Source organism: Amblyomma maculatum, chromosome 6, assembly GCF_055883805.1.
Source record: "Amblyomma maculatum isolate TAMU_Amacu chromosome 6, ASM5588380v1, whole genome shotgun sequence".
Classification (NCBI taxonomy): domain Eukaryota; kingdom Metazoa; phylum Arthropoda; class Arachnida; order Ixodida; family Ixodidae; genus Amblyomma; species Amblyomma maculatum.
Window position 1 is genome coordinate 139,637,903 of NC_139349.1, and position 26,958 is coordinate 139,664,860.

General features: G+C 44.9%; 1 protein-coding gene across 1 annotated transcript in view; it reads right to left on the bottom strand.

Annotated features, from left to right (window-relative positions):
- Positions 1 to 18,928, bottom strand: part of LOC146186880 (uncharacterized) — a 32,868-nt gene extending 13,940 nt beyond the window's left edge. The window contains exons 1-2 of the mRNA XM_084607481.1: positions 18,705 to 18,928; positions 17,780 to 18,069 (exon numbers count right to left, since the gene is read on the bottom strand). The gene's annotated coding sequence lies outside the window, so the exon portion shown is untranslated. The remainder of the gene's footprint in view (positions 1 to 17,779; positions 18,070 to 18,704) is intronic.
- Positions 18,929 to 26,958: the final 8,030 nt, after the last annotated feature.

The following is a 26,958-nucleotide window of genomic DNA, read 5'->3' on the forward strand; positions in this document are numbered from 1 at the left end:
TCTTCGGGCGCTCTTTGTCGCATCTGCAGACAGGATAAACGAGACTGCCTTTCGCACTGCTCAAAGTCGCAGTGTAAAAATAAGGCTGAATGGGTGCTCGCTACCGGCCAGTAGGAAGAGCACCCGGCAGCACGTTCCGCTGCGCTTGTCCCCATGAATGACCTTCGGGCTAAAACGGTCCCGCAAATCCGGCGCCGACGTTCCGGTCGGCTTTCCCCACACGCGCGGCACGCTTGTAGAAGGGGGACCGCGTCCACAATAAAAGAAGCAAACAGGTGGGTGGCGGTGGCATGCAGAGACGCGCACCTGCAAGTGATTAGCCACGAGCGTGGCCCTACACTCGGCTTGAACCCTTTCTTTTTGTAAAGCACAAACTTCTCTCAATATGTCAGCATGGTTTCAAAAAAGAATATTCCGGAGAGTCCACCCTTGTGGTGCGAAAGGAACTAATACTGAGAAATATAGCCGCGAACAAACTGATCCTAGGGATATTTGTTCGCTGCAGTAAAGTTTATCATTGCCTTAATCATACTGCTCTACTTAATAAGCTGAATCATGATGGCATTAGGTGTAGCTCACTCGCTCTTAAAATGATATCTTGCAAGGCGCATTGCAGCCTGTAGGTAGTAATCAATAACGATTTGTCATCATCTAAAGAAATATCATACAGAATTACACAAGGCAGCGTTTAGGACCTTTTTGTGTAAAGCCTATGTGAGCGGCGTAGTGTGTATTGACAAGCACTACAAATTCATTTTTTTACGCTAAGGATATCAAGTTGTTTTTTACACCAGATAACAGTTCCCACTTATGGCAGCATAGCGCTAATGACGCCCTTTGCAAATTGCTTGATTGTTAGAGAAAAATCAATTTAAGGGTAAACCCCCAAAATCAAAAGCTATACTGTTTCCTTCAAAAAACAAACCTGGCGAGCTATGCTTGGGCAGCTCTACAGTCAATGTTGTAGAGAAGAACAAGGTTTCAAGGGTACTCTCGCACTATATGAGTTGGGATGCATATAATTAGCAGTTAGTCAAAAAGCTCTATTTTGCACTTGCCTTACTAGATCGATCTCGAGACATTTTTTTTTATCCAGCATTAAAATTCAACTCTTTCACTCCCTTTTCCGCCCGCCGTGGTGTTGCAGTGGTTAGGGCGTTCGAATATTTTGCCCAGGGAGGCGGGAACAAATCCCGGCCGGGGCGGCCGCTTTTCGATGGGGACGAAAGGCTAGGTGCCCGTGTGCTGTGCGATGTCAGTGCACGTAAAGAACCCAAAGTGGTCGAAATTTGCGAATTCCTCCCCTACGGCTGCTCTCATAGCCTGAGCTGCTTTGTGACGTTAAACCCCCCAAACTAAACAACTCCCTCCTTCAGTCGAACATAAAATACTGCACATTAGTTTGTGCAACGTCCACTAAAAAAATATAACGCATTACATAGGCTGAAAAAAAAAAAGTTTTTAGCTGCGTTGCTAACGTTCGATACTGCCACCATACTGAGAAACTGTTCGCTCAATTTAAGATAATATACAGCAAATTTACAATTATTGAATATTGTACCTGCTGCACTTTTAAGACATACGTTGCCAAGAATTCCTGAAGCAATGGTGTGTATGCTGCAAACTCCCATATATTGAACCAGGTAATCTAAGGAATGGTTTCCGGCGTGGCTAAGCCCAAATTTGCTTGAGCAAACGTTGACGCACTTTGCACCATTTCTTCTTAATAAGCTGGAAACACATTTTACTGATTCCATGGACGTATGCGCGACATATTTGTTGCCGTGCAATTTCCTAACAGCATATTTTATCTTATCGCAAAAATTCTGAAGATTAGTATGCGAAGTGCACGTGTTATATTTCTGCCTTTTCACCTTTCTGTTTCATGTGAATACCGTTTATTTGCAAAGCAGTTTTCGTTATGTACTTTTTATTTCTGGCTTCTATAGCGTAATTAGGTTAAATTAAGCGAATGTATTGTGTTGTGATTTTAACTTCCATTTGAACCATTCTACTGCGCATGCGAAAAAGCTTCTGCCTAAACTGGCTCCCTGGCCTAGTCAAGCTGTGTCCACTACGTTTTGTCTGGAAAGCCATCAACATTTTACTAATATTAGGAATAAACTGGATTTCATTACAATATTACTTGTCACACTTGCAGGTTTAATGTCATTCGAATCATGTGGCATTCGGTGCATTGAGTGTCATTCAGTGTCTTTCGAGGCTACAGAGTAGCACATAATATTAATAGCAAACCATGGCAATTACGACCAGTGAAAAAGGAAACACTGCAGTTAAGGAACATCAGTGCGCATAAAAGGCGTTTGTAATCAATTTGTAGCATTTTGATAACGATTAGAACATTTATATTTTTGTACGATAATTAAGATGTAAAACATTGTTTCCAGCAATGCTATAGCAATTTGGCCTTCTAAATACAAGCCAAGCACTGAGCCAGGACAAACCCAAAAAATGTTAACAAATAGTATGGCTGACAAAGCGGAGTGCGGATACAAAGTGCTGAGATACGTTAACCATGCAATTGATATCCAAAAGGTTAAGTGCTCAGCAGTTACAGCTTTCAATATTTCACAGATAAACGCACGAGGAGAAGCGGAAAGCAAGGAACACACCAACAAAAATGATCGAGTCACTGGCATGACTGGGCTGCAGCTGTGACCAAAAGTTATGGCTTTCAACGACTACATGCAGTGCGAACAATTTAACACTTCAATTAAATGTTTTAAAAACTAAACCCCAGAAATATTTCTTTTTTACTGTGGGCAGCATATTTCTTTGCGTTGCTTACTTCTGCTTCGTTTCGAAAGTGGACAGACAGTGGGAGAGTGGGAGGAGAGTGCAGTGTGCTGCGTGGTCGAGAGTGCATATTCAGTTCGCTATTGAATGCAATTGAGTTCCTCACATGCATTCGATGGTGAATCTCATTCTATCTTAATGACGGTAAATATTTTCGTGTAACAGGCGAATGATGACACTAGATATCATTGAATTCGAATGATATTAAAATTGCTAGTGTGACAGGAGTATCAAGGCTGAAACACATGGAAGCGTTCCTTCTGCGCCGCGTCAGCGTCTCGGTTAACGGCGTCGCCGGAGGCGAAATTCTGGCGCTTGAGGCGGGGCGATGCTGAAAGACGCAGATATCCTGCGGAGCCAGATTTCATCGTCGATATCGAAAAGGCTTCATAGGCGGGGACCAATGGCAAGCCATGTGTTTTCCTGTTTACGCAGTACTGCAACCGAAACTCGTTTCCGCGAAAGCTGGAGCTTCTCTTTTGTCCCCGTGCACGCGTATGCCTTCGCATCCCTCACTTCCCCTCCTTTCATAGTAAGTTCCCGTCGTCGCTGAATAGGACGATTTTAACTACGGACGGGGGATGTTTCTTCGAACCTCGGTCCTTCCATGCCTTGGCATGCAGACGCCAGTTCATACGCGGTCATTTGGTCACCCTCTCCGGCGCACACCGAACGGTGACGCGCGACGAAGAAACGCTGCTACGCCATCGGGCCTTATGTGTAATATATAATACCACCTTCAGAGGAGGTGAAAAAAAATTGTTCGCACGTAAACAACTCGAAGGCATTTATGCGATGACAGAGTATAGAGAAGTATATTATTATAAAATAAACACTTTGGGGCTTTAGGCTGGCCGCGGCTGAAAATCATGCCGTTAGAAATTTTTATGACATGGAAGTGGCTTATCTTAATGATAACAGGGGCATTCTGGACTAACATTTGGAAATATATTGTCGCAGCTCAGAAATTACGGCTCTGCTCTGTAGGATTCTGTGCCGAGCTTCCATGCGAGCAATGCGAGGAAACAGAAGACTACAATAAATAAAAAGAAACAATCCGCAATGTTAAGAGTTTGTTCTGAGGTTAACTGAATATGCACGGAATACTGAGGTACACCAGCCATAAAATGCGTCGACCTCGGTCAAGACTTTTTTCTGGCTGTTTTTCGGCACTACCAACATCTTGATGGTGTTGTCGAATAAAAATGAATTGAACTGAAAAGCGGCGAGGTAACCAAAGGGCGACGGGTTTTTCCATAAAATCTAATGCTCAAGCGAACGTCATGACCAAATTACAAACCGACCACATAACCAGACAGCCAGCGTCGGCATCTCCCAACAACGCGCGCCTTTCTTGCGCAAGTCAGAAGTATGCTGTGCTGGCTTATATGTTGCTGAATATTTTGCTGTCCTTTGTCCCCTAGCCCAGCGGCAGCAGGCAACGGGTGTAACTGCATGAACCTGTGTTTGGTCGTTCTTGGAGAATGAGACAGCGATACGTTTCCCGAACACGTGGCACAGTCTGCCACAGCACACGGCAAGTTCGGTGTAAATGGGCAAAGACGGAGCACTCTATACGAAACTGCTTATTAAACTAACGTAACACACTCAACGGAAGACCGTTTCATCGGCAATAAATAGACGTTTGGTAGGCTCACCGTGTTCGTCACAGTACTGGGACCAGGCGTAGGTTCTGGCGGGTCGGAAGGAATGCACAGGGAGTGTCGAACACCAGAAACCTTCTTGTCGCGAGCACCCACAACGAGAAGTGGTCGCCCCCCGTGTTTGCTTGAAATGTTTCTTTTCTTAAGTGGCATGAAGTAGCCAGCCCTCTGCAGCGACGTCGCTCATTGTGTAGGGAGGGAGAGAGTTGCACCAGTGCATTGTCCCCTTGCCCATTCCCGACGTGTTTGCGTCCTTCTCTTTTACAGTGCGCAGGGGCGAGAGGCACTGTTTATTGGCTGGAAGCTAAACATTTCGACAGATTTGCCTGTCTGGTTGGGTTGATAACTAAGTGAAGCTTGAAATTTCTCCAATCATCCTTTTTTTTTTCTACAAAACCAAACTTTTAGGAGCCGAGGGGGAGAAGAAGAGGGGGAGGTGTAATGGGGTGTGAAGGAAATCTGAAGGAAGGAGGGGGGGGGGGGTTAACACTGTTCCGCAGGTGCAGGGGTGCCCGTTGACATGGTTGTTTGTTTTCGTTTTTTTTTTTCTCCGGCCAGACGCCAGCGCGCCCCTGCTCCTACCGCACAGTGATTCACTTTAGGTCCTAACCCCCTCTCCCGCTCTCTCCCGCCTCTGCATCCTTCTGGTTTTAAATAGCGAAGGAATTTTGCTCGCCAGGTTTCTGCAAAGAAGCGCGGCACCCTACGAGAAGGAGGTGTAGACACGTTGCGCACGTGTTGATGGCGCTGGCAAATGACGCGCGCTACCGATGAGACGATTGTAAACATCGAGCGCATTTTCCCATCGTCGACGGATCCGGCTTCTTCCTCCGTGAAAATGGCGAGTTCTTCTAAAGTCTCTCGTGACAATATGAACAGCCTCCTGAGTTCAAAGCTGAAATATCTAGCAACAACGCTTCATTTGTGCGGGAATTCGGTTAATTGCGGTCTGTCCGAACAGTTGGTCTCGGTCTGAGCCACAATGTAACAACTGTGTTGCCAAAAAGGAAAGCAAGGCATCGGATCCTAACCCTCACTGTCGGAGGACTCCAGAAATTCCTTCGGTGATTTTGTCAACCATGACTTCGCGAGCCACGAAAATAGGCGTATTGTGAGAACTTACAGCTCCAGGCCAAGAGGAACTGGCAAGCAAACGGCAAGGTTCGCTTAAAAAATGCCGCACCAGTGACATGCGGCGCTGCTGACACGCTGCACCTAAGGCTCCTCTATCTTTTAAAGGTAGCGACAGGTCTTGATCCAGCCGCCCCTCCCTCCGATTGGCCGGTTGGCTGCACGTGACCTCTTCGCCGCCAAGCTCCGCCCAAAGGGTACAGCGGTGCTCGCTGCGCCGCTGAAATGCCCTGCGGTCTGCGCTTGCCAGCGTGATATTGGGCGATTATTTAAGCAAAAAGTACTTCACATGCCTCTATTGAATGTTTAGGAGTGTATATGCAGCACTTAATGTTTAAGCGGACGCAAGAATTACATCTCTGAACTAAAATTTTGAAGCGTGGGCGTGACATGCGGCTGCGCCGGGCTGCTGTGCTTTCGGCTGCTGGCACCATGTGGAAGAGGCAAAAAAGTCATTTTCCATTCCTCGCGGTGACGATAATAGCAACAAAAGGAGGCTATGGCCTCATGAGATCGGGCGTAAGATTTTTATGGCCACGGAAAACACCCGACTATGCGAAGAGATTTCTGCCTGCTTAAAAAGCCGTTCGCTTGCCCGGGATGGCCTTTGTTTGGGCATATGCTATTTCATGAGCAAAATATCAAGAACGCTATGACTATGTAGTCATTTCTTGTACTGTGGATGTCTAGTGAAAATTCACTGCCGTTTCGAGCCCCCTTACTTTCCCGAACAGATCAGGACTGCAATATTACGCGTGGAATCAATACTGTCGAAATGCTCAGAATGAAAAGCCAATGATTAATAATGCTTATTATGAAAATTTAGTGCGTACAATTGATCAGTTAATTGATATAAATGAAAAATGAAACATTGTAAAAAGAGGAGGGTGCAAATGTGTCAATGTGATCGAAATGAAAAGTCAATTTTTTCCAACGCTAAATATCGGTGTATAAAATTAAAAAATAGAACAAAAATTTGTACCATAAAAAGTGTAAAAACAACTGTGTGTGTGGAACGCTATTGAGCCATTGTTTTACCGGAGGAGTCTCGCAACATTGCATCGAATGCAAACAAGTTCCGCTGAACGCGCACAGGGACTCGTCAAGTTTCAAGAGGCGGCATCCAAGTTTACTGGTGGTATTATTGCCCGGCAGGCTATAAGGAAACCAATATAAAGCAAGTAAAGAATACAAAAGTCAGAAAACATTACCCGTGAGCTTTTTATCACATCATACCCGATTTTTTTTCTGTAGTTGTTGGAAGATATACATGCGTTGTTAATGCATAGCTGCAGAGAAACTGACTTTTTTTGCAAAATTAATGTATTGGAATACTATGTAAACGAAACTAACTCGAGTAAGAAAAGTGTGTAAAACAGAGTATACCCGAACGGTTACAAACGCAATGAACCCCTTATTTCATCAGAGCTATGCGCGCAGCTGTGTTCTCAAAGGTTGCAGAAAACTCGCAGTCTACTTAATTTTTAGTAAGGAAATGAGCACGGTAAGTTTACTGAAATATCGTTTCTACTTTAAGTTCGCTACTAATTTCAAAGCATAAAAAATGAATAGTTCCCTAGCCGCTGTACTGAGGAGAATGGTTCAGAAGAATGAGCTGGCTCGTTTAACGCACGCCTTTTTTTTTTTTTTGACGTTTATGCAGCACACGCATGTTTAAGTTATTATTCCTGTCTTTTGAAGTTTCCTGAGCAGCGGAGGGCACAAATCTGTTGAATTCAGCGGTTTATGTGCGCACCGAGCGCGGCTTCATGAGTACGCGGTATACGCTCGAAAGAGTGCCACGCGTCGTCTGCTAGCGCTGCCCCTGGACCCTTCGAGAGGGTGCTCGTGTAGTTCTCGCTACCTTTAAAAAAATAGAGGAGCCTTAGGTGCACCAGTGTCTTTTATTGCGATAGAAATACTGCGACAGGTTTCGGCCCATCGCGTCGTCCGGAAAGGGCCACGTTTGACTTCGAACAGCCGCGAAGAAGAAATAGAAAAAGAAAAGGAAAAGAAGAAGAAGAATGCTCGTTTTCCCACCGGCACACCCTCTTTATATCTCCCTTGCGTACTGCGGTTCACAAATCCCACAGGTTGAATCCTTAAAATACTTGGGTGTATTATACCACTCCCAATTAGACTGGCGGCCTCATATCAAAAGTAATTGCCTGAAAGGTGAGCGAGCCCTTGGTCGCCTGATTCGAATTAGCCATAACAAATTCGGTATGCGTAGAGATACTCTTTTGTTTCTCTATAAAACTTACTTGAGACCAATTCTAGAGTTCGGCTGTGTTCTTTTTTCGGGCAGTCTTAAATACAAACTACGACCTTTGTTGCTACTGGAGGGGCGCGCTTTACGACTATGCTTGGGGTTGCCAAGAACAGTTTCAAATGCAGTCGTCTATTTAGAGGCCCATGCACGTGACTTGAACTCTCGATTTGAGCTGCTCACTGTGCGAACCTTTTTACGAGCACTGGAATCTCTGTCTGTAGTGGCTTCTCCCATTTTTATTACACACCAATCTCAGTTTCTAGATTATCATTGGCCGCAATATAAGCAACCACAATTTGTATTTACTCAGTCCTTGCTGTCCAAAATTGCAGTTTCGCTTATGTCAGTAAGACGGGTTGGCAATGTTCAAGCTACTTCCACACTGTGCTTTGACCAGTCGTTGCCATCGAATGCAAAACACTTGACAACCACGGTAATGAAGGGACACCTTGAAGATTATCTATTACAATATCCACGACACGTAGCTATTTTCACAGATGCCTCACAACGAAATGGAAAAGCAGCAATAGGGATTTACTCCCAAGCACTTGATCGGAGTTTTTCTGTACGGATCCCTGATTACACACCAATATTTACTGCTGAATTGCTTGCAATTGGTTTGGCCCTTCAAAACGTTCCCGGTAATGTTACTCACGTCATCATACTCTCTGACTGCCTGTCAGTCTTAGCAGCATTAGAAAGTCCGAAAATGCGTCTTTTGAAACAAACCCTGACGTTTTTCCTTCCGTTACACTTACAGGAAGTACTCTTTCAGTGGGTTCCGGGACACTGCGGCATCGCTTCTAATACAATGGCGGATTATTTAGCAAATTCAGCTCTCAGTGGGCCTGTTGCCGATGTTGGACCCAATATTATCTTGCTAAATATATCCCGTTTTGAACGATTTCAAACGTTAAACTCCTTGAGCCATGAGCCACTCCTTGCGACTACGAATTTTAACCAATTAAATTTCCATTGGAATGTCGAATGTTGTACCTCGAGGCAATGTGAGTTTTCCATGACGCTCATGCGTTGTCGAATTCCTTCCCTCAATCTTTGTTTATGTCGCTCTGGATTCACGCCGTCGAATCTTTGTGCGTTGGAAACAATTGAACATTACATCCTCTCCTGCCTCAGGTATGCTACTCAGAGAAGAAATTATCTAGACATACCTTTTACTCGCCTAGGATGGCCATTTACAGTTCCTGTCCTCCTCTCCTTTGGTGCAACCGTCAAAGGGTATGCCCTAAAACCGGTGTGTGACTTACTTCATAATTATAATATTGCTACTGGAAGATTTGTGTGTTAGAACTGATCTGTCTGAATTGTATTTTTTCTTCTTATTATTATTTTTCGTAATTTATAATTTTATTCCTTTTTTTCATTGCTTTCTATTACATAGCCTCAAAATTTCAAGTTATTTCAGCAACACTAGCTCTTAATTATTAGGTTCTCTATATCATACAGTCAAATCGACATTATCAAAAATATTATGCCACCTACAACGAATTCTGGCCAATCCCCCCCTGTGGGTATGTGCCATTACAACGAGGGAAAAGAAGAAGAAGAATGCTCAGTCAACGGCAGCTAATGCTTTCGCTCCAAATTCGGTTCAGTAGCATTGAACCCTGTCGGCTGGTAGCTTACGCTCTCGCGTCAACTCTTAAAGGATGAGATTAAGTGTCCCCAATAATGTAGCACCTTACAGTGATAGGGCGTGACAGGGGAATAATGTAGCAGGCAAAAGCAGCCTCCGCCGTTGCTATCGCAACTCAACTAGGGTTAACCAGAGTTAACCCACAACTAATTTGTTCGGCTACTTTGATAGTCAAAGTAGCCGAGGAGTTCTATACAGATCTCTAGAGTAGCTAAAGTAGTCAGGACCGTAATGAGATTGGCGGTAGGGAAAAAAAGTCAGACGTTCCACCAGTGACGAAGGACGAGGTCAAGAAAGCGCTAGAAACTATGAAAAGGGGGAAATCGGCTGGAGAGGATCAGATAACTACAGATTTGCTGAAGGACGGGGGGGATATCGTGCTAGAAAACCTGGCCACCCTGTATACGCAGTGCCTGGTGTCATCGACGGTACCGGAACCATGGAAGAATGCAAACATTATCCTCATTCACAAGAAAGGGGACTCTAAGGACCTTAAAAATTACAGACCAATCAGCTTACTGTCTGTTACGTATAAGGTATTTACTAAGGTAATCGCTAATAGAATCAGGACAACCTTAGACTGCAGTCAAGCAAAGCATCAAGCAGGGTTTCGGAAACGGTACTCTACTATCGATCATATCCATACCATCAATCAGGTGATAGAAAAATGCTCGGAATATAACCAGCCCTTATACATAGCATTCATTGATTACGAAAAAGCATTTGACTCAGTTGAAACCTCGGAGGTGATGCAGGCATTGCGAAATCAGGGGGTAGACGAGCCATACGTGAAAGTGCTGGAAGCTACATATAGCGGCTGCACAGCAACCATAGTTCTGCATAAAGAGAGTAACAAAATTCCTATAAAGAGAGGTGTTAGGCAAGGAGACACAATCTCCCCAGTACTATTCACAGCTTGTTTAGAGGAAGTATTCAGAGACTTGGAATGGGAGCAGTTAGGGATAAGGGTAGATGGAGAATACCTCAGTAATCTGCGATTTGCTGATGACATTGCCTTGCTAAGCAACTCGGGGGATGAACTGCAAATAATGATTGATGACCTAGACAGGAAAAGTAGAAAGGTAGGCTTGAAAATCAATATGCAGAAGACTAAGGTAATGTTCAACAGCCTCGGGAAGGAACAGCAGTTTACATTAGGTAGCGAAATACTGGAAGTAGTAGGCGAATATGTCTACTTAGGACAGGTAGTAACCGCAGACCCGGACCACGAAAAGGAAATAACAAGAAGAATATGATTGGGATGGAGCGCATTTGGCAAGCACTCGCAGATTATGACTAGCAGCTTACCGGTATCGCTCAAGAGGAAAGTATACAACAGTTGCATCTTGCCTGTACTCACCTATGGGGCTGAAACGTGGAGGCTAACCAAGAGAGTTCTACTTAAGTTGAGGACAACCCAGAGGGCTATGGAACGAAAAATGGTAGGGGTAACATTAAGAGATAGAAAGCGTGCAGAGTGGGTCAAAGAAATAACTCAAGTTACCGACATTCTAGTAGAAATTAAGAAGAAGAAATGGACATGGGCAGGACATGTAGTGCGAAGAGAGGATAACCGATGGTCGCTGAGGGTAACAAACTGGATTCCAAGGGAAGGAAAGCGTAGCAGGGGTCGGCAGAAAGTTAGGTGGGCGGATGAGATTAAGAAGTTCGCAGGGGTCAAGTGGATGCAGCTAGCACAGAACCGGGTTAAGTGGAGAAATATGGGAGAGGCCTTCGCCCTGCAGTGGGTATAATCAGGCTGATGATGATGATGATGATGATGATGAATTTGTTCAACTTATAAACCACACAACTGGAACTGCGCCTGACTGGCATCGGTGGAACCGTTTCAGAATTGGTGCTGAAAACCAGTTCTAAATCGAGCTAATCTATAGTATTTATTTTATTGGTGGAACCGTTTCAGAATTGGTGCCGAAAACCAGTTGTGAATCGAGCTAATTCATAGTATTTATTTATTTATTTAAATATACTGCAGACTGGCATGACTCCAAGCACGGAAGGACACAAATAAAAACTACATTACAAGAATACGTCAAAAAAGCAATCACAGTCAATTACAGAAAGTCAAAGCATGAAGCATATCAAACAACAACAACAACAACAACAAAAAACAATGCAGGAATGCAAGTGCAACTTCACACGAGCATTTTCAAATTTGCGACGAACTGTTCGGCACTGGCAATGTCCACAATATTCTTAGGTAATTTATTCCAAGCGTGTATGGTTCTAGGAAAAAATGAATACTGGAAAGTATTGTTCAGGGGGGTATATTCCTCAATCATTTTCCCGTTATCAAAAACGCGAGCTTGTGCGCAGACTGTGAGGGGTAATAAAATTGTGATGTTGATTTGTATTATGTTGGTATATATTAAACACATGTATTTTAATCTGCATTCAGAACGCCTCGCTTCAAGTGTATCGAGAACAAGATAATCAAGCATTTCTGTCATGCTGTAAGTGCGTTTATATTTGTTGCAAATAAATGTGGCCGCTGTTGTTTGAACTCTTTCAACTTTGTGAATATTTTTCGCCGTATCAGGGTCCCATAGACGCGAAGCATACTCCAGACATGGCCGGACTAACGCTTTATATGCCGCTAGCTTCACATGTATGGGTGCTTTTGAAAGCTTGCGTTGAATAAACCAGAGAGATTTAAAGGCTTTGGTGCAATTTGTATTAATATGAAGATCTGAACTCAGATTTTGTGTAATAGTAACTCCGAAGTATTAACAGAAGGCGATTCCTTAAGTGCGATGCCATCCACAGAATAAGAATGTTTAAAACGGTTTTGTTCCTAGATATACGGAGGACTAGGCATTTGTCAGCATTTAAAAGCATGTTCCAATTTGTGCACCAGCCTGAAACATCAGCGAGTGCTTTGTTAAGTTTAATTTGGTCAGCTACACATTTAACTGAGGTATAAAGAACGCAGTCGTCTGCGAAAAGCTTTATCTTAACATCACCCTGTATGACTTTCACGATATCATTAACATAAATGAGGAATAAAATTGGTCACAGAACCGATCATTGCGGTACCCCTGATGTTAACTGCAGTGTCTCCGAGCAGTACTTGTCAACTTGGACGTACTCGTACCTGTTTTTTATATAAGCCCTAATGAATTCGATAAGCCTGCTATTTATTCCGATCTCGTAAAGTTTCTGTATTAGTTTACTATGAGGCACTTTATAAAAAGCTTTCGCATAGTTCAAAAATATAGCGTCGATCTCTTCCTTGTTATTAATCGCGAGTGCAAAACCATGGCATGCACTAAGGAGCTGGGTCACAGTCGACAAGCCACGCCGAAAGCTGTGCTGTGCAGTGGCGTAGCCAGAAATTTTGTTGGGGGGGGGGGGGGGGGGGGCTCACGTTGCAGCGCGTCCTCCTCCATATAGAATTAGTCGATGGATCAAATATGATTAATTATGATATCGTTGGCATCCTTATTTAGGTACTTTGCACAAACAGTGAGCTGTTCGATTCCAGCAATATCTGCCGTTTCGTCAGCGAGTACGGAGAAGCTGCCTGCAGCGTTTATTTTTACAACTAGGCTTTCTTTGATAATTTCCCCACAAATTTCTATAATTTGGTTTTGCACATCTTTAAAAACCAGGCTATAGGTCACAATGAACGCGGTACAAGGCCTCTACATGACAGGAGCACAGCTTTGGTAAGAAAGTAAGGGGTAGCAATTTCGGACCCCAAGAACTAAACATGCAGACGAAATTCATCAACAAACGAAACGTTTTGAAAAAGTGATAATCACCAGAAAACAACTTTAAACAATACTAAACAGATAGATTATGGTGAAGTATATAAATTTTTGTAGAACAAATGTATTAGTGGCGCTAAGCACAATCTTTACAAAATATTTATGCACTCTATCACAACGTTCGCAGCCCTAGTTGTTTTTAAAACACCGGTTATTCGAACGCAAAGACAGCAAATGGTCAGTCAGTCATGAGCGACATTTCGAATTGTGAAGCTGTCAGTCTTTTTTATGATAAACAAAACAAGTACTTATCGAACATATATGCCTATCTTATATATAAATGAATTAATGGACAAATGGTGTGGTTTCAAGAATTTTGGGGCATGTTTCTCGCTGGGCCGATGTTCCCGGGGCCTGGCTCGGAAGCCGAGAAGAAGGAGAAGGAGCAGGAGCAGCCAGGGAGTAGAAGTGAAGAAGAAACGTTTTATACAACTTTTTAAATGATCTGACGAAAAAGGAGGTTCGGTTGAGGCAATCTGCCGTTTAAATATGGTAGGTTATCCCCAATTCCCTTGCTGGGGAAACAAAGTTTAATCTGTACAGTCCAATCAGCGGGGCACAAGCATGGACTTGAGATGCCGCCTACTGCCGAGGGTGGTGCTTGAGCCTCCTCTCACATCTTTCAGTGGCGAGGGCTAGCTTCTCCGATGTCGATGACAATTTTGTGCATGCTGGCGGTGGAAACCCTTCACTAAGGTAAAGTAGCCGGAAAAGTCCGTTGGCTTAGGTCATTTCCCTGGCGTTACTTCTCAGAAGTTCACCCGCCTGCTTCGAGAAGTCGGCGAACAGGGTCAATGCTGATCGGCGACGCGCCTCCGAACCTTTAAACAAAAGATCAGGTTCCCATGGTCGTCGCCGCGGGTGCCGATAGGATTAAGGTCTGAAAGAGCAGCTCCTCTCCGTCTCCATCGCGAAAGGAGAGGGGGGGGGGGGGGAGGGGGGCTTGGGCGCCGCAGTAGGAGACAAACGGTCACTCCGCCGCCGTCGGCGCCGCTTCGGTGCCTTTGGTCACGGTCGCTCACCGGCGCCCGCAAGGTTAGTTTCTGTTTTAAGGGGGATTAAGGTCTGAAACGGCAGCTCGTCTCCGTCTCAATCCCGAAAAAGGGGGTAGCGGGGAGGGGACTTGGGCGCCTCATCAGGAGACAAACGGTCACTCCGCCGCCATCGGCGCCGCTTCGATGCCTTTTGGTCACGGTCGCTCACCGGCGTCTGCAAGATGCGTAGGGCGGCGTAGAGCGGTGTAGGAAAAAAAAAACGAGGTACAATAAAAAACCAAAACGCTCCTGGGCCAATGTTCAGCTCCTTCTCTTCGGCGCGTGGGAAGAAGCGTGAAAACAAAAAAACAACAACCACAAACAAAAAGCGCAACCACGGGGAGAGCATAGTGTACGGGGAGAAGGGCGAGGGAGTACCACTAAGAGCTGCTACAGCACGGTGAGGATTCGCAGAAGGCACCAGAAAAAAGAAAGCCCCAAAAGAGAGACACAGGGATTTCGAGGAAGCGGGGAGTCGAAGGCGAGGGAAATACCGCCTTTGAAACACGGAGCGGGAATGGAAACCTGTCTTGTTTCGTCGTCCACCCCCGCCTCCGCGGCCGGCGCGAGTTGACGCGACGAGCCCGCTGGCTATCTAAACACCCTTGAAACTTAGTGCTCGCAAATTGTTCCTGGCTTTACGTGACTCCGTCTGCATGAGCGTTGCTACGAAATGTAGCCCCCAAGTTCGTAATGTTCGTGCCGAAATGTATTTTCGAACGAACCGGAAAAATATATTGTAGACAAAACCCAGAATGCTTTCTAGCGCCGGTGGTTGTTTTGGTCGGCGGTGCATGACAGCACGAGAACATTTCGGGGGGGGGGGGGGGGGCTGAAGCCCCAAACCCCCCCCCCCCCAGCTACACGCCCGGTGCTGTGCGTATGATAACTGTTTTGTTTTATTCAAGAAATACGGTCAAGTGTGGACAGAAGATATGTTCTAATATTTTGCAACTTGTTGAGATCAAGGAGATTGCGCGATAATTGGATAGACAAAGGCGATCAGTCAACTTGAATGTGGGTATGATACGGGCACCTCTCCAGTCTGCCGGAAGAGAACACTGCTCTAGTGACGCGTTAAAAATGAGGAATAAGTAGTGCGAAATCCATTCCGCGTAACGGCGCAAGAAAACTGTAGGAATACTATCGGGGCCGTCAGCATTTTAGCGTCAAGATTAAGCAGTAAGTTTAAAATACTTTCCTGGGACACAATAACATCAGGCATAGGAGAAATGTACCCTTCAGGCTTTGTAACAAGATTAGCATCTTTCCTGGCGTATACGGATTGAAAGCAGCTGTTAAATGTACCGGCAACTGCTTTTGCCTCTGAGACTGGGGAACCATCATCCATTAACGAAATACTATTGGATTTGTTGCCACCCATATACCTCCAAACTTTGCTTGGCGCTTCTTTGAGAAAATTGCCTAAAGTGATAGTGAAAAAGGTTTCCTTAGCTTGTTTAACCTCAGTTTTCAGCGCTGAGCTTAGAGCGTTGATAGCAGGGTCTCGAGCTCTGCCTGAGCGTCTCATTCTCTTAACTTTTCTTTTCATGTGGATTATCTGTGTCGTAAACAATGGGTTCTGTTTCTTTTTGTTAACCTTATCAGGAACAAACATGGCAATACAATGAATACAAATTTTTTTGAATTTACACCACAAAACATTCACATTTTCGTCAACATTAAAATCGTCCAAATTCATTTCTAAGTAGTCTATAGGATGCTCTCATCATCTGCCCTGTTGAAATCCTTCACAACAATCACAGACTTGTTTTTTCCTGAACACCTCTTAAAGGAAAATGTGCCAAATACTAAGTTGTAATCAGAGAGCCAATTTATGACATCAACCGTGTCGCATTTGATAGCGGAGCTTATAAACAACAAATCAAGAATATGCCTTGCAGTTGCAGCGACTCTGTTAGGGCCAGTAACAATCTGAGCTAGATCACATGAAAATGCAATGTTCAAAAGAATCTCTGAGTGTCTAGCGTTCGTGCCCATCGTATTCATGGGTGACCAATCGATGTTCGGTAAATTAAAATCCCCGGCTAAGACGAACTTCACGTGCTCACCCCGGAAACGCTGTACATAATCGTAGACTTGCTCAAAAAATGTGAGATCTGCTGTAGGAGGGCGGTATACAACTCCAAGGGCAATGGAATTACCGCAAAAATCAATTTTACAAAAGACGCTTTCGTGATTGGGAATAGTTGGCAAAATTGTCACAGTAATGTTTTCCTTAACTACAATAGCAACTCCACCCCCTCGGAATTGTTCATCCCACCTGAATATTTTATACGATGGGGGGGATTATTTCGTTATCCAGCATTCCGGCGTGCAACCTGGTCTCCGTCAGCAGCGTGACGTGTGGGTCAAGGTCATAAAGCAGAGCTTCAAATTCGGCAGTTTTATTCACGATACTTTTCACATTTAAAGAAAGTAACCGTAGAAGACAAGGGTTATTTCCTTTTCAATTGGATGCCCCGCTTGCTGCCAACCGCCAGGTTCTCATTCTATTATTCCGAGGTGCAGCCTGGATTTCATTATCTTGTGCTATGTCTCAATCTGTGCCGGGCCCACAAAGCATTCGTCTTTCGTTTTTGTTCTCATCCCACACGTACGTCACCTTGTTGAGAACCAGCTTATCGTACTTCAGATACGCTTTTTCATCAGGCGTGAGGCTGTCTTTAACGGTCGACCGTAGCTGCTTCCTTATTTTTTGAATTCTGAGCGAATAGTCCTCCGACATAGAATAATCAGTATCCTTCAGTTTCTTTGCATTTCTCAGAAGTTGCATTTTCTCGTAGGAATTAAAAAAGCACATTATCACTGGCCGCGTTAGGTTTGGTTCCTTTGTTCCCAATCGGTGTATGCGGTCAAGACTATTTACTTTTATTCCCAATGCCTCTTCAAATATTTCTGTCAAGACAACATCCCTGAGCGATACCACTGTTTTGGTTTTGGATTCAGGGATTCCATAAACAATCAAGTTATTGCGTCGACTTCTATTCTCAAGGTCATCTATTTTTTTTATAAGAAATTCAGTCTCTTCACTGAACTTTGAAGTAATATGCTCACACTCTTTTACCCTATGTACGGTCTCTTAAAATGACAGCAATTTCTGCTCAATTGAAGCCAGCCTTCTGTTAGTTTTAGTAACATGACATTCCAAGCTTTCTCGTATAGACGTAAGCTCATTTGCTGCCTCCTTTTGGTTATCAAGTATAGCTGCCAGTTGTTCAGAAACCGTAGGGCCAGGGTTCATTTATATATCACCACTTGACAAAAGAACAATAAAGCACAAAGAGTCAAAAGAACTCGCGACGCATTCACACAGCACCCTTAGGCAAGGGACTACAAACCAGACACAATGAATCGCTTTTAAATTCGTGACTACTAGATTTTCTACTAACCTGCGCAAAAAAGACGACCCAGGTTAGCCGCATCTGCATAGCTTGATTTGTCCCTTGCCCACTGATGAAAAAAGCTTGAGGGGCGGTGCCGGTCGGCTCGGGTGAGGACAATGTTTCTCTGATGTGCCTTTGCAGAATAGAAAAATGTCCGAAGTTCCAGGCATTTCTTTCAGTCCGCAAGCTATCACTGCCATCAAGCGATGCAACTTACTTGTGGATGAAGAGATGGGCAATGGATTTCCGAAGCGGAAATCTTGCAATGTATCCGGCTCATTGCATGCAGCGAAAACCTGCGCAAAAAAGATGACCCAGGTTAACCGCATCTGCATAGTTTGATTGGTCCCTTGTCCACTGATGAAAAAAGCTTGAGGGGCGGTGCCGGTCGGCTCGGGTGGTGACGATGTTGCTGCGATGGTACAAAAGCGCTTCTAGTGAATGCGGTGTTGCCTTAGAAACGTGCCGTAGAACGTTATACTGCGGTGTATATCGGTAATTATGAGCATGTTACTTACAGAAGTCGCAGTTACACGAGTAGCGAAGTACGTTTCCGCTACATTTCTTCTGCGCTCTGCGCACATGCAGAGCCATCTTGCGGCAAACACAGAAGAACCCCTCCTCGCAATGTGCGGCGCTGCCCGGACACGTGGCGCGCCACTCACCCCTGACGTTTCGCCGTGCACCCTCATGGGTTGTAGAATCAAGCGTCTTTCTTTCTTTAGATCACTATCTTCGCTCACCCGCTTCTCCCCTTCGGGCCGCGCGGGTACCGGTGCGAGGATGCCCCAATACCCTTGCGTTTAATAAGTTTTCTCGACGAGGTGCAATAACGCTATCGCGTTCCACTCTTGAAGGCGAAGCTTAAGCGTCCTCCAAATTTTTTCTTGCAGTCCGCAAGCTATCACTGCCATCAAGCGATGCAACTTACTTGTGGATGAAGAGATGGGCGATGGATTTCCGAAGCGGAAATCTTGAAATGTATCCGGCTCATTGCATGCAACGAAAACCTGCGCAAAAAAGACGACCCAGGTTAGCCGCATCTGCATAGTTTGATTGGTCCCTTGCCCACTGATGAAAAAAGCTTGAGGGGCGGTGCCGGTCGGCTCGAGTGATGACGATGTTGCTCCGATGTGCCTTTGCAGAACAGAAAAATATCCGAAGTTCGAGGCATTTCTTCCAGTCCGCAACTATCACTGCCATCAAGCGATACAATGTTTACTTGTGAATGAAGCTTGTAGATGTGCGATGGATTTCTGAAGCGGAATTCTTGAAATGTATCCGGCTCATTGCATGCAGCGAAAACCTGCGCAAAAACGACGACCCAGGTTAGCCGCATTTGCATAGTTTGGTTGGTCCCTTGCCCACACATGCCATGCAAATATGCGCAAAAATTTGGTGTGCGTTATACAGTTCTCGGACCGTGGATGTGTGTAATTACTAGGCAGTAGGAAAAATTGGTCCTGTAGGATATATTTTTCTCAATATAAATGGTAGAAACAGATATGCGCAAAAACTGAATTTATTTATATAAGTAGACGACGGTGCCTGGCGGCTATAGTAGGATACTGTTTAAAAACACAGCAATTTTCCCAATATTAGGCTGATATGCGGCGTTTGTTTTACTCCGCTGAACTGTAAATAAATTCTGTTTTTGATATTTGACTATATAACATTGAGTAAGGTGGAGTCCAAAGACAGACTCCTCCCGCACCACCAATTTATCACGGGTTGACTATATAACCTCCCATGATTAGTCCTTTAAAACCCCGGTCCTCAGTCACCAGCGGCTGCGGAACAACTGACCACGGCGGCTCTCAGACTTGTGACGCAGCATGGGATGCTAAGAATTCCTGGCTCTGTTGGACAGGCAGCCATTGGAAACTGACTCTGCAACGTTTGACGCTAGAACCCTAGCTAGTGAAGCTAGTTAGCAGTGCTATTAGAGGAACTAGAGGGTATGAAATGGGATGTCATATCTTGCTTAGGCAGGTTAGGAGGCTGAATGAGGCATATACTGTACTGAAGAATGGGCATGCACTGTGTTATTGACGTTTACCGGAGAGGCAAGAACTATAGAGTAGGTTTTCTTGTCAATAAGTATATAGCGGGTAGTACAGATGAATTCGACTGTATTAATGAGAGGGCGGCAGGTATCGTAATTAGGCTTAATAAGCGGTATAAACTGAAGTTTGTACTGGCCTACGCACCTACATGTAGTTATGATGAACAGGCAATTGAAAGCTTCTACGAAGATATAGAATTGGCAGTGCGAAAAGTAAAGACGAAGTATATTGTACTAATGGGCGACTTCAATGCAAAGGTAGATAAAAAGCAGGCCGGAGAGACAGTAGGTGACTATGGCATTGGTTCTAGGAATAGCAGGGGGGAGTTACTAGTTGAGTTTGCAGAGCGCAATAACTTACGAATCATGAATACCTTTATTGAGCAAACGGAAGAACCGCAAATGGACATGAAAAAGTCCTAACGGGAAGACTAAAAATGAAATTGACTTCATACTGTGTTCAATCCCCGCCATTATGCAAGATGTAGAGGTAATTGGGAAAGTACGATGCAAGGACCACAGGATGGTGAGGTCACGAATTTGTCTAAATCTGAAGAAGGAACGCCACAGATTAGTAAGAAAGAAGTCCATCAATGAATTAAGCGGTGAGGTGGAGAGCAGAAGAGTTCAGGATCTCGCTACACAGAATAGATATTCAGCTCTAACCGATGATGGCGACATTACCTTACAAGAAGTCAACAATAATTTGAGAGATATCATTACTGAGTGCGCTATAGAAGTAGGCGGTAGGATAGTTAGAGAGGATACTGGTACGCTGTCTAAGGAGACGAAAGATTCTATTAAGAAACTCTAGAGTATGAAAGCTACCAATCCAACAGACCAGATAGAATTGGCAGAGATATCAAAGCTATCAATAATCGCCAAGTGGCCGATATAAGGAAGTATAACATGGAGAAAATTGAGCATGCTGTAAAGAACGGTGGAAGCCTTTAAGCGGTGAAGAAGAATTTGGGCGAAGGCAAAAATCTGCTGTCTGAGCTAAGGGACAAGGCGAGCAACGTTATCACGAATATGCACAAGATATTCAAAGTATCTGAGGAGTTCTATACTGATCTCTACAGTAGCCAAAGTAGTCAGGACCGTAATGAGATTGGCGATAGGGAAAAACAGCCAGACGTTCCAGCAGTGATCAAGGACGAGGTTAAGAAAGTAATAAAAACTATGAAAAGGGAGAAAGCAGCTGGTGAGGATCAGATAACTATAGATTTGTTGAAGGATGGGGGAGATATCGTGCTAGAAAAGCTGGCCACCCTCTATACGCAGTGCTTGGTGGCACGAGGGGGGGAGGATGGTTAACAAACGGCACTCATTGGCAAAAAAAAAAAGGATGGTATGGTGGGCATGGCTTGATCTCGTTGATGGAACGGAAGTGACAAATTTTACCCCCTCCCCCCCCCCAAAAAAAAAACAAACGAAACAAAAAAAAAACACCCACAATTCGTTTTAACCTTCACGCGCCAGGCATCGAAAAGATGCGCCTCTACATGAGCCTTGATTAGTGGCACACTCCCACTCTCGCTCTGGAGCGGCTTAAACTTTAAGAGATGCGGTTTGTCTGTTGTTCTCAACGTCCACAAAAATAACTCCGCACAGCACGCAAACAAGGCTTTCCACCAAATATTATAATGAGACATGACCGAACAGAACGAAACGTAGGACAGCGAGAACAAATTTGCTGGTTTTGCCGACAGGTGGATGCGACCAGTGTAGGTAGCTATTCAATTACCTCGAGCGCCTGTGCATTTTTCTTTTTTTACTTCTCGTAGTCCCATGATGACACTTACTTGAGGCGACTCTATTAGCTGGACGGGATGCTGTGCATTGTATTCTTTCGGAATGAAGAATGCTTTGCTCCCGTGCAGTGATCGACAAGAAGGTGGGATTCTTATCTCGATCTGCATGTGGTTTGGCAGTCGATCGGGAGTAAGACGATGCTTCGGAACCGATACCTCTGCTGTCTACCTTGTGCTCTGGCACCGGGGAATGTAGACATAAAGGGATCAAACTCGCCCGCCGAGACAGCAAGAGAGGAACAGCGAGGCTCGCCTGTGCTCCGCGGCTCACATACATTCGTTTTGTTTCGCCAGCTGAAAGGAAAAGGACGCGCGCTTTGCCCCACTGGTCGACCGCCCCTTTTATAATGTGACTGTTCAATGCATGCAGTTTCGTGGTCTGTGTTCATGAGCGCGTCTTCGTGCAGTCACTGATTGTTCCAATCACAGAGTGTCTTTTTAAAGGGGTAGAGACACCATATTGCAAGGTTGTACAAAGCTTGTCACGCGCTTCCTTTGTGTTTGAAGACCATCACGGTGAAGTGTTAGACACAAGGGAAGCGTAGAAAATATTTTAATTCCTTTTTAAAGTTTGTGGAAATGCTCGCTCTTGCATTCCGGACCTATCGCTAGCGCATTGACTGTGACGTAGGTTCAATGGAAAAACCTAGTCAAGTATTTGTGACGTCATTGCACATTTTTCTGATGTATAAGAGACGTTGCTGCTGGTCAGCTTGTTTCGGCTGTTCTTTTGCACCCATAGCGTTCTAACAGTTCTAACGCACGGACAGCACGACAGCGCACCGTAGCCAAAATATGCTTAATGGCAATATTCATTCAATAAAAGTTTCGAAGGCTGCAGCCGACGGCGCGGCGATGGTCGGCGGACGACGTTGTTGTCGGTCGCCGTAGCCGAGACTGGAGTGGCCGGCGGCGCAGCCGTGAGGCAGTGTAGCCCTCCTTGCCTTCGTGCAATCGTAGCATGCCTGCAGAAGTGCGGAGTTTTCGGCAACGGCGCCTCCCGCGGGCTCGTCAGGCGACGAACTGCGCTGCTCTCTGCCTGCCCTACTCGTCGCTAGGCCTGTTTGGTTTCGCCGGACGGCACTCGGAACGGGTCAGCGACTCACGCTGTAATAAAGGTTTGTCTCCCTTCAGCGCTTTACTATAACAAGCATATCCCGTGTTAAATAAGCTCGATAAAACGTGTGTATGGCGACTTTCCTCAATCTGCCTAATTTTCTCTCCAGAAGTATTGCCGACGATTGTTTCGGGCAGCTTGCTGCATTGCTCGGTGCACTGGGGTCACAACGGCGCTTCGTGGTGATTTTACGCGCTTCCTGCGAAGTAGGTGATCGTCGATTTCAGTTCACTGTGGCCAAAACTATACTCGACTGTTTTCATTCACTAAAATTTGTGAATTTTCTCTAAACAATCCCCAAATTCGCACACATGAAGCGGCGCTCCAAACGGCGCACGAAAGTGGTGCCTCGATCAGTGTGACTAAAGCTATATACTCGCGAGCATTTACGCGTGCTGCTTCATAGTCAACGCCTTTCTCTCTTTTAATTTTCCCAGCCACTCGCATAGTATAGGAATTTAGGCAATCTTGTAGCGAAGCGAGGGGCCGACATCGGCACCTCTACGCGCAGCAAGTCGTGGAGCGAGTTGGCGATAGCTGTTCGCAGGCGACAATGGAATGTTTCGAATATTTCGTGTTGGCGCGGCGTGACAGGATCGCGAAAACGACGCAAACATGTTTACGGATGCAGTTGACTATAGCTAACTAGATACCAACTCTTTCCTCAATGTGACTGCGCTATGAATGTATATGGCGGAGTCATATACTGCAAACAGAGCAGACGACATGCCTGCTCCTTGACGTCACGAATTTTTGGGCCACGTGACATTTCAATGTTATGTCTTCTGTTTCTTGACGTCAAGTAAAAACCTGGCGACTACGAACCGAAACTGCTTCATACTAATAATATGATAATAAATTATATAATGCGATTTTGGGCTTCTAACACCGTGCTCTATGCTTACAGAATTGCTATAAGCAATATTTACAAATCAAACGTACAGTACAAAAACATGGTGTCAGCCTTTAAGGGTGGATAACACTGCGTAATTCACACGCATCAGATTTTCTTTTCTTTTTATCTCAAATGTTTATTAAATAGCAAAGCATGCAGAAGGGAAAGGGACGTGCTAAGATCACGCAAAGGGCGCACCGACAGACACGGAAAGCGCAGCTGAGAGGGGACGGAGCCCACTGGTCAACCAGTATTGGTTAGTAGCCGCCGCTATCGCCTAGCAATCCAGCGCCACCCTGCGAGTAGACGAGAGCTTACTGCAGGATTGCTCCGGCGCAGAGACTGTACTTAAACCGAAGCCGTCGCAAAAGAAAGCGCGCGATTAAGTGGACCTTTCGGCAGTCATTTACATCCTATTTTTTTTTCAATTCTGAAAGCTGTTATTTTGCGGGGACAATTTAAAGTGGGCCGCACTTTTTTTAGTTTTATAAGAAGCAATCCTCTGGAAACGAAGTAAATTGTACGGCCCCTACTATCAGCGCGGAACCGCACTTCCTGTTAATAAACGCCTGTATTAAGTGAGCTTACACTCCTGGATATATTTAGGATGTGTTTTCGCGTGTGTCAATTGTTATGATATGACGAACAGACATAATCTCGATGTCTCAGCAGTGTTGTGCACGCACGCCAAAGACGTGCTCTAAATGCAACTTAAACCGTGCCTCTGCTCAGTCAGAAGCTCTGGAACGGTGGCATTGAAGAAACGGAATCGCGCTGCACCGCGTACCTAGCCTCAAAGGTGCGATGCCGTCATCATCATCATCATCAGCCTGACTATACCCACTGCAGGGCGAAGCTTGCCTCTCCCATATTTCTCCACTTAACCCGATTCGGTGCTAGCTGCATTCACTTGACCCCCGCGAACTTCTTAACCTCATCTGCCCATCTAACTTTCTGCCGCCCCCTGCTATGCTTTCCTTCTCTTCGAATCCAGTTTGTTACCCTAAGCGACCATCAGTTATCCTCTCTTCGCACTACATGTCCTGCCCATGCCCATTTCGTCTTCTTAATTTCCACTAGAATGTCGGTAACTTGAGTTATTTCTCTGACCCACTCTGCACGCTTTCTATCTCTTAATGTTACCCCTACCATTTTTCGTTCCATAGCCATCTGGGTTGTCTTCAACTGAAGTAGAACTCTCTTGGTTAGCCTCCATGTTTCAGCCCCATAGGTGCCGTAGTTGCCGCGTATTCAGCATATTTATAGCACGATAACTAAAGGACCTGATGACACCACGATACTCTTGGCGTCCTCTCTGCGCCTGAGTGCAATACAGCGAGAACAAAAAAAAAAGGCACGGTTTTAACGTGTTCCAACCGATCGAGTAACAAGTAGAAAGCTTTTTTGCAAAGATCGAAGTTGATGGAGAAAACAATGTGCAATGAACAGCTCGATAATTTGTTGCATTTTGCACGCAGGGCGACCGCCTGTGGCATTATCTACGGTCATGGTCAGTCCCCTTGTGGCTGTGTACTATATTTATGAGGACAACACCACCTACGGGATTCCGTACCCACTTCCCAAGAGAAATTCCTGAGTTCGAGTCCGCTCCGCTCCGACGGCTTCCCCCCCCCCCCCCCCCCCTGCGCTCAGCAGAGGTTTCATGCAAGATTCGTGGTTGAATTTGACCTTGTTAAGTATTGTGCACTAAACAAATGTGGACAGTGTGCAGCTTTGCTGCGCTACTCATATGAGACACGAAATTTCGATCACAAACCACACAAGCCTGCTGTCTTATGCAGGTATATAAAATGTACATCGAAAGAATAGTAGCATAAAAATGGCGGAATAAGTTGCTAATTAACATCTGGCCTAGGTGTAATGAAAAATTCGAAATTCGAGCACACTTGATTCTAGCTGAACTAAGGCTTAATATGTTCCGTGATGCACTTCCACTTCTGAAGATATTCTCACCTTGAAGCAGACGGGTGATGGTCCTTCGGGATGAGCTGTATATATTGAGTCAGTAGTAAATAAAGTGGCTGTGCTCTTTCAAGCAAGGCGAAATAGGCCGGCATATTGGGAAAACCTTCGTGAGCGATTTATTTTTTCGCAATTTTTGGCCTGCCCATACAGTTTTTCAGCTGTTAATTTAGAAGAAGAACGAAGGGCTCAATAGCCTGCTTGAGGTACAGTCTGGTTCTGCAGCTGACAACCTTCTCTTGCACTGTTGCCTTCTGAAATCGGCATATATTTGCTAATATTCGCTCTCGAAAGGGAAGCAATTGCGATACGTACAACAGACGTATGTTTGAGGGTAAACGTAAAGGGAGGCATACATTCTGAGGGATGTTCTCCTAGAAAGTTCTACTAATATAGCGATCAGTAGCGATCGGGCCGAGTGTCGCTTTTATAACAAGTTTATGGGCCTCTTTACTCTTCTTCGCAACGAAAGCAAAATGCTTGCTGATCTATTCTCTACGGACATTAAGGCAGGCAATCGAGGTCAATATTGCATACAAGCTGCATTCATATTATGCATCACCCTCTAACCGACAAGCGATAAAATCAGCCTGAAGTAACGTTTGCTGCGAGAAAGCCGCAATCAAGTTATTGTGTGCAGGTGTCAAACAATATTCAAGGAGAAATATTATATTCCCCTGGCTGCGTAATCGAAAACTCAACATTTTATGCTTAAAATCGGCCGCCTTTGCTAATGGAGAAGGCGGCAGCGTCCTTACCGCCGTCGGGTTGCAGCTGTTTCAGCACGTGCCGCACGATATCTTGAAAAAAAAGAAAAAGCCAGAGGAAGCATATAGTTTCCGGTGTTTCCCATACAAAAACACATATAGTGCTGTAAATAACAAACTCGACCAGCATACTGACACAAATCATTATTAAGCTTGAAAGCTTCCAGGGCGCGCATAATGCAGCTGTAAACTGAGTCGGAAATTTGTGAAGACGCCAGTTGATGTGCGCGATTTTACGATGTATGTAACATGATGGACAGTAATATACGTGCGCAACAAAGACGAGACAAAGAGGAGAAGTGGACAACGACGGCGCAGAGCTGACAACTGATTTAATCGATGAACGCAAGAGCACGTATATGCTAGCTATATTCTATATATATATATATATATATATATATATATATATATATATATATATATAAACTTGAAGTAGGTGACACACGGTGAAAAGACAACACTGTGTCACCTACTTCAAGTTTATGACCTACCGGACCCATTCGAGCTTCAACCCCCTCCCTATATATATATATATTAATGTAAC